The sequence below is a fragment of the Antennarius striatus genome, chromosome 2, assembly GCF_040054535.1.
Source record: "Antennarius striatus isolate MH-2024 chromosome 2, ASM4005453v1, whole genome shotgun sequence".
NCBI classification, from domain to species: Eukaryota; Metazoa; Chordata; class Actinopteri; order Lophiiformes; family Antennariidae; genus Antennarius; species Antennarius striatus.
Window position 1 is genome coordinate 15,823,298 of NC_090777.1, and position 14,335 is coordinate 15,837,632.

Consider the following 14,335-nt stretch of genomic DNA (forward strand, 5'->3'; position numbering starts at 1 on the left):
ATGAGAGTGTTTTACTGTTTTTGCCCGTGAAGTGGGAAGAATCTTTTGCTTGCCATGAGACAGTTAATGTGACCAGAGATCAAAACTGGTTTTCGCATGAGCTTGTAGATACAGATTGGTTTCCTTTGCCCACGCTTGACTACTACATGTTGTTACCCATAATTAGTCATTACTGTGTAACTGTGAGCTATATTCATGTAATAAAAGTTATACCAGTGGTTAGTATTTGTATTGTATTGACATCAAGGTGAAATCTATTCAGGATACATCTATTTTACTCCCAAGCACACTCAAGTGTCAGTTAAAAGGTATTTGTGGGGACTCCGTGAGGCAGTTAATATGATGCATGGTTGTAGACATTAATTTAGCCTTTTTTGTCCATGGACTCAGAGAATCCTTTTGAATTCTATATTGTTTTCATATTGCACATAATTGTTTAGCTTAACATAAATTTTATGGTGATTAAAGTACTGATGTTAATGTTGAAATTTTTCCTCAGACTGGAACAGGAAACTTTGGCTGGAACCTCTGAAGCTAAGCTTGTCATCGACACTGAGGAGGAAGCACTGGACTGCCCACCCTCACCAAACAAGGTACCACTTGTTAGTTTAAGGCTTACCTGGTTTATTAAAAGTCAAACTGTTTGTGCATGAAAGGGGCAGTAGGTAATTTATACTGTTAAAGTTGTTGTTAAGCACACTCTCAGATGTCAGGTCCAAGGTATTTGAGGGGGCTGTGGCAACTGTTCCTGATGGGTGGGGGATGGGCCAGTTTCTTGCTGATTTGCTAGCAAGCACACTGTCACATGTCAGGTGAGAGGTATTTGTGGGGACCCCGTGAGGTGGTTGATATAAAGCACATTTAATGAGAGTGTTTTACTGTTTTTGCCCGTGAAGTGGGAAGAATCTTTTGCTTGCCATGAGACAGTTAATGTGACCAGAGATCAAAACTGGTTTTCGCATGAGCTTGTAGATACAGATTGGTTTCCTTTGCCCACGCTTGACTACTACATGTTGTTACCCATAATTAGTCATTACTGTGTAACTGTGAGCTATATTCATGTAATAAAAGTTATAGCAGTGGTTAGTATTTGTATTGTATTGACATCAAGGTGAAATCTATTCAGGATACATCTATTTTACTCCCAAGCACACTCAAGTGTCAGTTAAAAGGTATTTGTGGGGACTCCGTGAGGCAGTTAATATGTTGCATGTTGAAAGACATTAGTTTAGCCTAGTATGTACATGGATGTAAAAATCTATTCAAGATACATTCATTTTACTAATGAGCACACGCATTATGCGTGTGTAAGGTTGTGCAGTTATCAGTTTACTTCCTACCTTGTGATTCAATTTTGATCGTATTTACCACATTCTTTTTTTTTTTTGTCATGCGTCATTCAGTGTATTGTTGTTGTTTTTATAGGATTTCAGATGACTCTGACACCCAGCCCACATAGGAAATGTTTTTATTGAATTCTTTTATTGTGAACTATGTAGTGTCTTAGGTGTAAAGATGTCAGTCAAAGCTTTCAGGCATTATAATTCTATGTTTATGTTTCCAAGCTGTTTTTGTCTTTTGCTACACTGGTTCGAATTAAAATTACATAACATTCGCTTGAACTTCCATACAGACTGGAAATCCAAAGAATCCATTCTCCAAACATTGCCTTTACAATCAAAACCAGGCTGAGAAGGACAAAAAGCATACAGGTAAAGAACACAACTTTAGCATAACAATAGTGCATGTACTACATATTTCTTTATTCATATTGTTCATCAAATATTCATTGTTAAGGACAATTTTAGATTCTAATTCAGTTTTGTTTTGTTTTTCTGAAGATCTTATCAAGATGACACATTAGTGTCATTAGTGTAGGTTAGCATCCTACAGATTCTGTCTTTATCAAAATTTTACTTTGCAATATAATCTCGTCTGGTTTTCAGAATGTCCAGTTGTCAGATCAAGCCAGAGAAGAGAGACAGAGACCAAAGTGCCAGATGTAAACGATAATATTGCAAAAACAGCGGAGGACAATAATAATAATACAGCAATGGAGCAGGACACTGTAACACCTTCACAAAGCTACCGTTGCCTCTCACCAGAAAGGAAAGGACGTAAGGTTTCTAAGAGTATTTCTGTCACACAACTTTCAGCCTATGATTGTAGAATACTGATGGCATTAAAGTAACAGAAGTGTGTATGTTTAACTGTTTAATAGGCCTGCATCCTTTCAAGAGACGGCCGTGGCAAACAGAGGAGATACTTGCAGTTTAAAGGCACATGATGTTCATCACTTCCTGTCGGGCTCCAGGGAAAAATGACTGTGATAAGTGTCTTCAAATGGAAAACTTAGCACTCAAACACAGAAATTGGCTAGCCATAAAATTCTACATCAAAAACTGAATCATAGCTGTGAAAAAGGAAGTCTAAATTTGGTCACTGTATGCTGATAGAAGTTCCAGAGACCATTAGGTTTTTTATATTTTTTTAAGTGTGAAATCTAAAGTTGCAGAAATTTTATTTATTTTTAGTTGCACTTTAAGTTTTAATTTAATGTTAAAGTATTTTCTGAGAATTTATCGTATAATGCAACTTTTAAGTTATTAGTTTTGTTACAAATTTTGTTTAAATGTTCTTACAAAGCATTAAAAAAAATTAAAAAAAATAAAGTTGTAACTAGAAAATTCAACCAAACAGCCTGAGTCTCTAATCATTAGCAAACAATACATCACAAGGTGTAAAAGTGTAATTTGACTTAGATAAATTATGGAATATCTAGATGAAACATTCCAAGATGGCATGCTATTGCAAAACTATATTTGCCTTCTGTGTCTATTTGACTTCTGTCAGTGTTTTTCAAGATGTATCAAGGTTTTGCATTACTTACCTCCACAGTAAGTATATTAGGTTCAACAGAGTAAGTTTAACCTGAATGTGTGTCAAGTGGTGCCCAGTAAGGAAGATAAACTGGATACTGTGCTTACGTACCCCCACATATGACTAAATACCAGATATTGTGCTTATGTTTCCCCACATATGTTTAAGAACCTGACAAGTCCCCACAGGTACGATCCTTGTCAGGTCTGGAAATTTTACTTTCTCTAATTGATAATTTGAAGTGAGATTTCTGTTGAGGAAGCATTCAGGATGTTTCCTGATTTTTTTCAGAGCTGTAGGTGCACTGGAAAGGCCGGTTCCCACAATTGGCCGGCGGCTCTTGTGGCATGACGATGTAATACAGACAAGGATAGGTGTGTGTGTGTGTGTGTGTGTGTGGTGTTACTGTATGAAGCTTGATGGTGTGTCACTGAAGCACAACCACAGTTCACTGCTCAGGCACAAAGCTCCAAGAGACTGGCGTCCCCCTCCTCCTGATGCTAATAAGCAGATCTGGGTCAGCTCACCATCTCAAACACACACGCGCGCACACACACACACACACACATACACACACACACACACACACACACACACATACACACACACACACACACACACACACACACACACACACACATATATACACACACAAACACACAAGAACACATGGCTGCATACCCACTGGTAAGTCAGATACTCCACCCACACACACGTGCATACGGTCAAATAACTTACACAAATACACCCCCATGCTCTGAACACACACACACACACACACACACACACACACACACACACACACACACACACACACACACACACACACACACACACACACACACACACACACACACAGGTCCGTTCCTCCCGGGAGGCAAGATGTGACATTGTTCCACCTCCGTGCGCGCCGCTCGCAGCTCTGCTTGTTGTTCGTCATCCACGCAGCGGCGACGAGGCGCGGGGGACTGACGGGCTACAAGCGCTGCGGGACTGCGGGACTGCGGGCCTGCGGGCCTGCGGGACTGACACGCAGCGTCCATTTTGTGGAGGAAGGAATAGACTTTTGTTTGTCACAGATAAGGAGGGAACTGTGGTGTTATTTAGGGTCAGACATGTTCAGCGTCGGTGCACTATGTCATGATCGCGTCTGTCGGTGTCTGTAGTCCTTGGTGTTTTGATGGGGATTTTTTTGAATATTTTTTCACAGCTGTGAATAAAAGACAAATGAAGGAAAAAGCAAGATGTCCACTATAATACCTCCACTATAATTCAATTAGACCATTGAATTTTTGCTGTAATGATTCCCTTTGTGTGTGTGTGTGTGTGTGTGTGTGTGTGTGTGTGTGTGTGTGTGTGTGTGTGTGTGTGTGTGTGTGTGTGTGTGTGTGTGTGTGTCTTAGCCCAGTTTATGTAACATCCGTGACTCTGAGCTCTCCTGATGTACCAGAGTCATACCGCACAACCTCCATGACTCTCCTTACACCCTGTCACGCCTTCACACAAACACACACACACACACACACACACACACACACACGAACACAGTCTTTGAGGCAACACAAACATACATGTGCTCTAGCTCATTGTCGTTCTCTCTCACACAATATTACACACACTCTGCTCTGCTGCAAACGCACACATACACACACACACACAGACACACACACACACACACACACACACATAGACACACACACACACACATAGACACACACACTCTGTCACTGCCGCTCTCTTCAGTCTCTGGCCCTCTGAGCCCAGCAGACCTTTTTGGGCCATAGAGTGATTAATGTGTTTGTGCACCTGTCACTATTCATGCATTCATGTGTGTGAATGTGTACATGAATATGACTATGACTGTGTGTGTGTGTGTGTGTGTGTGTGTGTGTGTGTGTGTGTGTGTGTGTGTGTGTGTGTGTGTGTGTGTGTGTGTGTGTGTGTGTGTGTGTGTGTGTGTGTTTGTGTGTGTGTGTGTGTGTGTGGCCTGCCTTTCTGTCTGTGTTTTCTGTTTGAACTCTTGCTCTTGTCTTGCTTTATTGTGTGTGCAGTTGATATATTTATAACATGTTACTGCTTTAGCTTCTTTTTCTCAGGTTGATGGTGAGGTCAGCACAAGACATCACACATTCTGCAGATCACATATACTTCTCACAGAGGACTGGATCACACACACACACACACACACACACACACACACACACACACACACACACACACACACACACACACACACACACACACAGGTGAGCCTGTCCAACCATGGCCAATCAAGTGAGACCAACAATGATTTTCATCGGCACACATTAGTCATTATTTAAAGGACAGTGGGAGGAAACAACAGGTCAATCTGCACACTGTAAAGTCTCGGGATCAAACACACAAACTTCTTGCTTTGAGTCTTTGTCGAAATGAAGAACGATAAATGTCTCATTTGTTTCTCTTACCATACAGAGTGACAAGATAACTGCTTGTCGCCACTTTATAATTCCACAGTCCCATAATTAGAAATGCAACCTGTTTTGTTTCTTTCTTGTTTTTTTCCATCATTTCTCATGAATTTTGATTTAATTTTCACTACATGCCAAACACCTTTGACATTAATTGCAACCTTCATTGATTTTTGTGTTGATTTCCATATTCCAGTAAATCCCAAATTTTTCTCACCGCAGATTTTCAAGGAAGCCACTGAAGGGTACAAACAGGAAAAACTGTCATGGTTCAGTGTGGCTGTGCTGATGTGTGGCAGGGGGAGAGGCCAAACTCGTGGGTGGAGCCAAACTCGTGGGTGTTGCTGGTCTTCACACCTCGACTCAATTGGGATGATGAACATGAGGCTTCTTAAGCCAGGTTTGGTCAGAGCTCTTTGCCAGTTCATTTTTTCCTGGAGTCTGTTCCTAAAGGTTGTCCTGGAATTTTGTCCTGAAATCTTGCATTTTAGTTTTGTAGTTCTGTCCTGTCCTGCAGATGTTTTTGTATATCTGCTTACGTCTTTTGTTTGATTTTGCCTGTATCCGGAGATTGAGTTTTCTGATTAAATCACGGACAAGAGCTGTGCCTACGGTGTCCTGCATTTGGGTCCACACCCCAACCCTCTTGAGAAAAAACATCTAGACCAATATATCATTAAAAACATGGGCACTTCACCTGTTTAACATTATTATAAGCTACAGAGTTTTTTTGGGCTCCCACCAGAGGTGCCACCTGATTGTGGTGGGGGAGTTTGAGTGACCGAATGATCAGGAGCTATGTTGTCAGGGGCTTTATGCTCCTGCTAGGGTCTCCCTTGGCAAACAGGTCCTGGGTGACGGGCCAGACTGAGAGCAGTACAAAAACCCCTATGGCAAGTAAAACACCAAGGACCATGGTGTCACCCGGTATGGCGCAACCGGGGCCCCACCCTGGAGCGAGGCCTGGGGTTTAGGCTCGTATACGAGTGCCTGATGGCCGGGCCCCTGCCCACAGGCCCCAGCCGGCCTCAGCCCGAAAGGACGACGTGGGCTTAACCTTTCGGTGGACTTACCACCTGACAAGAAAACCATAGGGGACGGGTGCAGTGTGGATTGGGTGGCAGTTGTCTGCATGGGGCTCGACGACCCAATACCCAGACAAAGAGTCTGGCTCTAGGGACATGGAAGGTCACCTTGCTGGAGGGAAAGGAGCCAGAGCTTGTGATTGAGGTTGAGAGGTACCGACTAGAACTCCACCTACAGGTTGGGCTCTGGAACCCAAACCTTTGAGAGGGGCTGGACTCTCCACTTTGCTGGTATTGCCCGAGGTCAGAGGTGGCAGGCTGGTGTGGGCTTGCTTGTAGCCCCACAGTTTAGCCGTCATATGTTGGAGTTCACCCCTGTGAATGAGAGGGTCACGTCCCTGCGCCTTCAGTTTGGGGACTACGGGCCAAACAGCAGTGTGGAATACCCGGCCTTCTTAGAGTCCCTGGGAAGGATACTGAATAGTGCTCTGACTGGGGACAGCATTGTTCTCCTTGGGGACTTCAACGCTCACATGGGCAATGACAGTGACACCTGGAAAGGGGTGATTGGGATGATCTGAACAAGAGTGGTGTTCTGTTATTAGACTTCCGTGCTAGTAACAGTTTGACCATAACGAATGCCTTGTTCAGCCACAGGGATGTCCATAAGTGCACATGGCACCAGGACACCCTAGGCCGGGGGTCGACAAAGAATCTAGACCAGGCTTGCCCTGGTCCGGTCCATGTCTGTGGACAACACCTTGTCATGATGGATGATGATCAGTCTTTTGATGATGATCAGTCTTATTTTTTTGTTTGTTTTGTTTTTGCTGAGGATGGCAGCGCGTGCACACGCAGCGGCTCCTCTCTCTCCCGATACAGCGGTGTTTTTGTGTTTTTTGTGTCTTGTCTCTCCGTGTGTTTGTCCATCTTTGTCACGCCCATCTTCGTCATGTCCACTTACCCCAAGGCACTCATACTCCCGTGAGTTTCTGCTCGACATGCGCAGAACAACTTTTTTGGACTTAGACCCAGCAGACGCAGAATTGCTGCGCGAGTGCGGCCTGCTCCGGAGGCCTGCTCAACCACCGACCCCCACTCCTGCACCCAGCCCGCAGTGGAATCGCCACAGGCGGAACATGCGGAAGTATAGGCTGTGGCAGGGATTCAGTCCATTACGGACTACAAGACCCTTCCACAGTCCTGGAACCACTCCACCACTCTGCTGAACCAGCTCAATGACTTCTTTGCACGCTTTGAGGCAGACACCAGCATCCCCTCCTGGCGCCCCCTCCTGGCGACCAGGCATTGACGCTTTCTCGAGACAACGTGAGGCAAGTCCTCAGAAGGACCAATGCACGGAAAGCCCCAGGTCCTGACAACATTCCTGGTCGTGTCCTGAGAGACTGTGCTGATGAGCTCACAGATGTCTTCACAGACATCTTCAATATCTCCTTGAGCCAGGCTGTTGTCCCCACCTGCCTCAAAGCCACCACCATCATTCCAGTCCCGAAGAAGTCACCCCCATCTGGCTTCAATGACTACCGCCTGGTTGCACTCACTCCCATCCTCATGAAGTGCTTCGAGCGGCTAGTCATACACCACATCCAATCTGCCCTCCCTTCAACCCTGGACCATTTTCAGTTTGCTTACCGGTCCAAGCGCTTGACCGAGGACGCCATCTCCACTGCCCTACATTCAACCCTCACCCACCTGGAGACCAAAGACTCGTACGCCATAATGCTGTTCATTGAGTTCAGCTCAACATTCAACACAATCATCCCCCAGCAGCTCATCCACAAACTCAACACCTCCACACGCAACTGGCTGCTGGACTTCCAGACAGGGAGACCACAGGTAGTTCGAGTTGGTAACAACACCTCCAGCACTATCACGCTGAACACGGGAGCCCCCAAAGGATGCGTACTGAGCCCCCTCCTCTTCACTCTGCTAACCCATGACTGTACACCGACTTCCAGCTCCAACCTCTTCATCAAGGTTGCAGACGACATGACTGTAGTGGGTCTCATCAACAACAATGATGAGACAGCCTACAGAAATGAGGTGAGCCACCTGGCTATGTGGTGCAAGGACAACAATCTCCATCTGAATGTGGAGAAGGCGAAGGAGATTGTTGTGGACTTCAGGAGAACACACATTCAGCATGCTCCACTAACCATCGACGGTGCTGCAGTGGAAAGGGTCAGCAACACCAAGTTCCTGGGTGTGCACATCTCCACGGACCTGTCCTGGGACCGCAACACCGCATCCCTGGCCAAAAAAGCCCAACAGCGCCTCTACTTCCTCCGCAAACTGAGGAGAGCAAGAGCCCAACCCCCCATCATGCTCACCTTCTACAGAGGCACCATTGAGAGCATCTTGACCAGCTGCATCACTGTGTGGTACGGCGCCTGCACTGTTTCCTGCTGTAAGACCCTGCAGCGCATTGTGAGAGCAGCTGAAAAGATCACTGGTGTCTCTCTCCCTTCCCTCACAGACATTTACAACACCCGCCTCACCCGCAAAGCCATCAGCATTGCAGGTGATCCCACCCACCCCTCTCACAGCATTTTCAGCCTGCTGCCATCAGGTAGGAGACTGCAGAGTCCGCGGGCCAGAACCAGCAGGCTCAAGTACAGTTTCTTTCATCAGGCGGTCAGGAGGCTCAACTCCCTCCCTGCTCTGCCCCTGCCATAGCCTTGAACTCTACCCTCACACTGCCCTGCCCTCTCCCCAGCACCTGACTACCTATTCTCTCTCCCCCCATCAACTCAGGGACTACGCACACGTCACTTCCCCTACGGGATTAAAGAGTGTATAGAGATGTTTACCATCCTTGTGTTTTGTCTAATACTTCGTGCTGTACTGTCTGATGTACTGCTTGTGTTGTCCTGCCTGTGTTGTACTGCCTGTGTTGCCCTGCCTGTGTTGTCCTGCCTGTGTTGTCCTGCCTGTGTTGTACTGCCTGTTGTACTGTCTTGTTGTACTGCCTGTTGTACTGCCTGTTTACCGTGGGTCAGAGAGAACTGCAATTTCATCTGTGCTGTATGTTATGCATATATGGTACATTTGACAATAAAGCTGACTTTGACTTTGACTTTGAGGAGGAAGATGTCAAAGAAAAGACCTGCTCAGTCTCCTGCTGCCAAATCTCAGAAAAAAGATTTGGTAGCAAATGACACGACAGCAGATGATACGACAACTACGTTGATACTACGTTGATGATACTACGTTGTCATATCATCAGACCAAATAATCACCCTCTTCAAAAAGGGTGAACGGAAGGTGTGTTCCAACTATAGGGGGATCACACTCCTCAGCCTCCCAGGGAAAGTCTATTCCAGGGCACTAGAGAGGAGGATTAGACCTATAGTCAAACCACGGATTTAGGAGGAACAATGCGGTTTTCGTCTCAGTCGCAGAGCACTGGACCAGCTCCACACTCTCCATCGAGTGGCCGAGGGCCCATGGGAGTTTGTCCAACCACTCCACATGTGTTTTGTAGATCTAGGGAAGGCATTCAATCATGTCCCTCGTGGTATCTTTTGGGGAATGCTTTTGGAGTATGGGGTTCGGGGCTCTTTGCTGAGGGATGTCCGGTCCCTGTATGACTCAGCTTGGTTCACATTGCCGGCAGTAAGTCAGACCTGTTCCAGGTGCATATTGATTGGGGCGGCAGTGGCTCAGCGGTAGAGCAGATGTCTTGAAGACGGATCGCCAGGCCATCGGTGGATCGATTCCCACTCCCACCATGACATCCCTTGGAGTGTGAGCTGACAGTGGGAGGTGTCAGCTCACCTCCCAGCCACTGCCGAGGCGCCCTTGAGCGAGGCGCCCTTGAGCGAGGCGCCCTTGAGCAAGGCGCCGTCCCCACCACAAGCTGATCATTTGGAGCGCGACCTCCGAGCGCGACCCGTCACTCTTCCTCCCCTGGACTAACTGCATGATTACAGGCCCCTAGTGTGCTGTGTTTCGGGGGCGTTGTTCACAACACTGTGTGATGTGCTAAAAACTAACACAAATGCATGTACTGAGCGTGTAAAGAGAATTTCCCCTCTGGGGATCAATAAAGTTTGAATTATTATTATTATTATTATTATATTGGACTTAGGCAGGGCAGCTGTTCACAATATTCATGGACAGAATTGCTTGGCGCATCCAGGATCCGGAAGGAGTCTGATTTGTGGACCAAAGGATTTCTTCTCTGCTTTTTGTGGACGATGTTGTCCTGTTGGCTTCATCAAACCTGGACCTTCAGCGTGCACTGGGATGGTTTGTAACTGAGTGTAATGCGATTTGGATGAGGATCAGCACCTCTAAATCTGAGGCCATGGTTCTCGACCGGAAAAGGGTGGTGTGCCCTCTTCAGGTTGGTAGAAAGTCTTTGCCCCAAGTGGAGGAGCTTAAGTATCTTGGGGTCTTGTTCATTAGTGACGGAAGGATGGAACGTGAGATTGACCGACGGATCAGTGCAGCGCTGTATAGGTCTGTCGTTGTGAAGAAGGAGCTGAGTCGCAAAACGAAGCTCTCGATTTACCGGTCAATCTACCTTCCTACTCTCACATGTGGTCATGAGCTTTGGGTCATGACCAAAAGGACAAGATCCAGGATACAAGCGGCTGAAATGAGTTTCCTCCGTAGAGTGGCCAGGCGCACCCTTAGAGATGGGGTGAGGAGCTCAGTGACCAGGGAGGAGCTCGGAGTAGAGCCACTGCTCCTCCACCTTGAGCGGAGCCAGCTGACGTGGCTCGGGCATTTGTTCCGGATGCCTCTTGGACGCCTCCCTGGGGAGGTGGTCCAGGCATGTCCTACTGGGAGGAGACCTCAGGGACCTAGGGACCTAGGACACATTGGAGGGACTATGTATCTTGCCTGGCCTGGGAACACCTCGGGATCCCTCCGGAGGAGCTGGAGGAGGTGTCTGGGGAGAAAGAAGTATGGGCATCCCTCCTGAGACTGTTGCCCCTGCGACCCGCAGTAAGCGGTTGAAGGGGGGTGGGTGGATGGATGGATGGATGTATGGATGGAGTTTTTTGGGGAAACATTTATTTAAAAGCACTTTGCAATTGTTACTTTTCAAAGTGCAGTCTTAGAATTATGTGACTTTCTGCATTTGATTTTGTGACTGCAAAAAGCTTTGGATTTGTTCTCTCTACCAGGCAATCAAGTCTTCATGAAAAAATGAAAAAAAAAAAATCGACACAAATAAGCTGTTCCTACTCTAAAATCTACACATACATGTGTCTACATGCGCACAAACCCTTTCCAATTATGTGTCCATGGCAACTATCAGAGATTACCGCTTCCAGACAGCAATGCATGGCTGTTAGAAGAGGCCTTAAGCCCCTCCGTATCTCAGGCACACACACACACACACACACACACACACACACACACACACACACACACACACACACACACACACACACACACACACACACACACACACACACACACACACACACACACACACACACATTATCCAGGCACGCATACACAGTGTCTATGCGGTTTTTCCACGCACACGCACGCAGCCTGAATTAATCCTCCGCGCCAGAGCCAATCATACATCCTTTTCAAGGAAAAAAGACAAACTGAAAATCCGTTTTGTCGCGAGGAAGTGGCTTCAAACATAACATAACACATAACATAATTTGTGTTAAAGAGTGACTTTCAATACATTTCTCAAATAATGTTTCTTTATTTCTCACGTGCAAAACCAGAGGTTGTTTTATTTTTATACCGCATGGCCTCCCTTTCACATTTTCAACTGATTAAATCAGTTTATTTTGTGTAGATGTAGTGTATGGAAGCATGAATTTGACTTGCTTGGATTTTGTGTGTGTGTGCGTGTGTGTGTGTCTGACATTTACAGCCGATTCTCTGTCCCATGTCGTGCGTAGTGGGGGGAAGGAGAGATGCCTCAAGGACTCTCCCTATTTCCTCACTGCCCTGCATACAAACACACTTTCCTCACTGCCCTGCACACACACACACACACACACACACACACACAGACACAGACACACACACACACACACACACACACACACACACACACACACACACACACACACACACACACACACACACACACACACACACACACACACACACACACACACACACATTCCCCGAGAAACGGATGACACACGCTCAATAATAAACACTTTATTTTCCTGAACGCAAATAGCAGCTGGCGAGGCAGCGCAAGTCAAGCCTGAAAAATATTTCTCCGTCCTTTCCTTGGTTTCTAAATTTAGACCTCTCGTCCGTTAATTCTGCTACTAAATTATATCCTGCTACTTATTTATTTTTAATTTGGTTCATCAGAATTTAAATCCGCCTAAAATAATCTCAATAATTTGCATCAGATACTTTTTCTTTACTTACCAGAACGCTCGATATATATATTTTTTGACGTCAAATTTGACGTCTTTTTTCCACAGTGCGATACATTCCTGCAAAAAGGAGAAAAAAAAATTGATGACAGTTCTGCTCAACCGTGTCATGTGAGATTATGGAGGTGAAAACGAGTTTCTTAATCCCGAAGATTAGAGGGGTGGCAGAAGAAACCCACCGATGTCTTTGAAAATAAAACCAAGTGAAGGATCAGAATAAAAACAGCCATCAAATAAACTTCAGTGTGTTGAATGTTTAATTATTTCATTCTGTACGAAATCATTTTAGGTTTAGGAGCCGGACGCGTACCTCTGTGTTGTCCGTGGAGCTGCTGGTGCTCCGCAGCAGGCCAGCTGCGGGACGTTCATCATATCAACAACGAGTTGCGTCCCCGCACAGTCCGCTGAACACGCATCTGGACTCAAGCTGTCTAACGGGCTGGAGACGCGTCTGTAGACGAACGGGTTCAGGAGAAAAACAATCACAAACATGGTTCAACTGTACCATCAGAAAATGTGAAAAATACTTCTATTAATCGAATAAGACTCTTTGACGTATAATGTGGGTTACATGTATTTATAATTTCTCTGAAATAATAGAAATATATGTGAAGGCCCTGATGCATAATTTGAAATATATTGTAGTTCCTTCAATTCAAATTAATTTACTCGTAAACTATTGATTTAAGAGCATAAATGTGAAGCTGCATGCTACCGTTCACACATTTTAAAAATAATCGTGACAGTTTAAATTCAGAGAAGCGACTCCCACACAGGAAATTTTTTAAAAATCCGACGTAATAATTTGAAAAAAATGTCAATCTTTAATCTGAAAACCTGAGAGGCTCATTTAAATATCGCTTAAATTGTTTTTATATATCGTAACAATTCACTGAGGCAAATGCGATGTCAGAAATTAACTCGCTTTCATTCCTGTAAAATGAATAAACGGGATTGTCGGATTGTTATTGATCAGCGCGCAAATCGGCCTTCGATCAGCGACAGGCCTCCGCCTGTCCACGTCCGGATCTCTGCGTCTTGGTGGGCTGTGTGTGTGTGTGTGTGTGTGTGTGTGTGTGTGTGTGTGTGTGTGTTTGCGTGCGTACACGCGCACGGATCTTTCTTGACAGTTTTGTGCGCGCTCTTTTACACTCATTATACTGTATGAAGACACGTGCCCCCCCCCCTCTCCGTTTTTCCCCACCGCAGCCACCCCCCTCTTTCTCTTTCTACGCCCCCCCCCCCCCCCACTCTGCGTAACGCACTCACATTCCACGGCTCGCTCTCGTCTCCCATCAGGACCACCAATTGATAAAAACGTTCGGAAGAAAATCCTGAATTGACATCTTGACGACCAATGAAGTGTTTCTTCGTTGCCGTGGACGTCTGTTTTAGGGACAGTAATATGGATGAGAAAACCATGAAAAGCGGCTGTGGATTTTCTCGGTAAAACGTCTTTCAATCGCTGACTTCCTGACGACGTCGAACCTTCAACAGGGATGACTTTACAGTGTTAGTCAAAGAGCTTTCTCGCTTTTCCACGGTAAGAATTCTTTCTGCTAGAACGACATATTTTTTG

At 45.7% G+C, this 14,335-nt stretch overlaps 1 long non-coding RNA gene across 1 annotated transcript; it reads left to right on the forward strand.

Moving 5' to 3' along the window:
• The first annotated feature begins 456 nt into the window (after positions 1 to 456).
• Positions 457 to 2,592, forward strand: LOC137588374 (uncharacterized). The gene is made up of 4 exons (XR_011034053.1): positions 457 to 593; positions 1,634 to 1,712; positions 1,947 to 2,117; positions 2,222 to 2,592. It is a non-coding gene; the product is annotated as an uncharacterized lncRNA (long non-coding RNA).
• The last annotated feature ends 11,743 nt before the right edge of the window (positions 2,593 to 14,335 follow it).